The sequence below is a fragment of the Microtus ochrogaster genome, chromosome 24 (genome assembly GCF_000317375.1).
Source record: "Microtus ochrogaster isolate Prairie Vole_2 chromosome 24, MicOch1.0, whole genome shotgun sequence".
In the NCBI taxonomy this organism is placed as follows: Eukaryota; Metazoa; Chordata; class Mammalia; order Rodentia; family Cricetidae; genus Microtus; species Microtus ochrogaster.
This window is the reverse complement of record NC_022024.1, coordinates 20,522,026-20,524,720: the sequence shown is the minus strand read 5'-3', so window position 1 is coordinate 20,524,720 and position 2,695 is coordinate 20,522,026.

Sequence of the window (2,695 nt, the reverse complement as noted above, 5' to 3'; positions counted from 1 at the left end):
ATCTAGAAGATACAACTGTGGGGGTGTATACAAGATCATTTGAAAGGATCAACGAGTGGAAACAAGTGATCCCCAGACAGAGTGGGTAGCACCTTCCAAAGGAAAAAAGAGTTCCTGTTTTCTTGCCTTCACTTTCACTTAAACAAGTGTGCTATAATGCTGCAGGTACCATCGTTGCTACCGACACATCCACAACTGACAATATCATCCACTGGCCTCAGACTCCACCTTCCTCAGCCTTCCTACATGGACTAAATGTAAGCAAATGTCCAGAAATTTTCTGAACCTTCAGTGAAAGACTAAGAGTGTTTAAGCACCCAGCCTTATGAACTACAAAATTCCCCGATTCCTAGCATGCAGATATTCACTGTTGGATTTCTTAGTCTGAATCTAGTAAGGAAATCAAACATACCTCCTTAATAATGACAATAATGTAAATGTGCACTTGTGTGAAGATAGATGCACATCTGTATTTTTATCAGTTATGGTCTTCTAAGGTACTCTGCCTATTAAGTACTCCAGAGTTTAATGTCAACAAAATCAAAACACTTGTCATTTAGGAGCGGAAAAGTTAAGGAAGATTTTGGCATTGAGGAACCAGGAACCACTGAGATATCTCTGCCAATTAGAATGACTCTTGTATTTTCAGTGTTTCTTTGTTTTTGTTGTGTTTCCTTGTTTGAAATGGGGTCTTGCTGTGTACACAAATGGCTTTGGAATAGCTGCAACCCTAGTTGTCTTAGTAAGGGTTTCTATTTCTATGAAAAGACACCATGTACACAGCAACACTAATAAAGAAAAAATATTATTTGGGTTAGCTTGCATTTTTCGTGGTTTAGTGAATTATCACTATGGTATGACATGGTGGCTTTCATGAGGATCAGACTTAGTATTGACAAGTAGAAAAGTGGCCTACATCTCAGAGTGATCTGTTGTTTTTGGTTGTTTTTTACCCTTTTACTATTTTGGGGAGCCCACCATCCAGCTTGCAAATAAATTATACATGAGGCTTATTCTTTCTTATAAATGCCAGGCCTTAGCTTGTTTTTTTTTTTTTTGCCACTTTTCTTAACTGTAAATTATCCTGTCTATCTATTTGTTCTGGGTCTTTACCTTTCTCCATATATTTTTTTTTTCCTTTTTTATTCTGGTTCTGGCCATGTGGCTAGGGTCGCTGACCACTGGAGTCCTCCTTTCTTCCTTTTTTCCAATACCATGATTTCTTATCTCTCTTTCCCTTCTGTTTATTCTCTTTGCTTGCTAGTCCTGCCTATTCTTTCTCCTGACTTGCTATTGACCATTCAGCATCTTATTGGACAAGCCAGGTGTTTTACAGGCAAAGTACACAGATTCACAGAGTTAAATGAATGCAACATAAAAGACTACAACACATCTTTTCATCATTAAACAAATATTCCATAGAATAAATGCATTGTAGCACATCTTAAAATAACATTCCACATTTCTCCCCTTTTAAGTAAAAATTCAAAGTTTTAACTTTAACATAGTAAAAATATACAGCAAAACTGTTATCAACTAAGAGTCACATTTACAATATTCAGCCTCCTTGTACTCAGCAAATTTAGAAAAAAATACTCTATTTTCTCTCTTATCTCAGTGAGTCCAAAGTTTCATACACAACTTAGTTTCTACAACAGCTAAGAAAAACTGAAATTCTAATTACTTAGTCCTTAACTCCATCAAAGACCCCAGAAGGAATTTATATAGCATGCTGTCAAGCAGTCAAGGAAAAAGCAGTTTCTTGCCCAATTGGCAAACTTTGCCATAATGAAAGCAAGCTCCTATGAAGTTTTTTTTTTTTTGATGCCCTTTCATGATGTAAATGTGTAGTGCCAGGGGCAGATGAGTCTCATTGTCATGAAAACCCTAAGGTTAACAAAATATTTTAAATGCCATCCATATTCTATAGGTTTTTGAAGTGTTTTAACACCATTTATCAACCGAAAATATACCTGTATAACCTTGAAAACATACCTCATGTGACTGCAAATTAGATTATTATAGATTAACTACTAGTTTCTTTTCTTAATTATATTTTGCATTTAAATGAGATACATAAACACAACAGCCCAAGCAAGAGTAGAAATAAATACACAGTATAATACGATTAACTTTAAATTGTTATTAATATACCAAAATTCATGCCAATGCAAAATATCTTAGGGTAATAGTTGTCTTTTTATCCTATATTCCTGTATTCCCCTAAATGATAACATCCATCCATAACCCACCAAATAACCAAAAGCCTTCCACACCCCTTTTGGTAATATGGGGGTCATGTTCTCTCAACTGCTTCTTGCTGTCTGTGGGCAAGGCATCTTTACTGGTCTCTGAGAAAATCTTGATAAAGGTAAAGTCCTGGGAAGACTAGTTGTAACGTTTGTTGATAGATATCAGCTGTGAAGATTCAGGAGGTTTCCCATGATTAAGCCTGATCCATATTATATTGGATTGAATCCACAGCTTCTTGTTTCCTGTGAAAACAAGAACAAAACATCTTCCCCAAAGCATTTTTTACTTCCACTTGACTTATTCAATTTTTGATATCCTTTTTTAAAGTTAAGATAGGCCTAAAGTATCTAGATGGTTCACGTTTGCAGTCCTGTTCACAATATCATGTCAGCAACTGCCTTTCACTTACAAGCATTCAAAAAGTCAAAAAATCAATGCAATA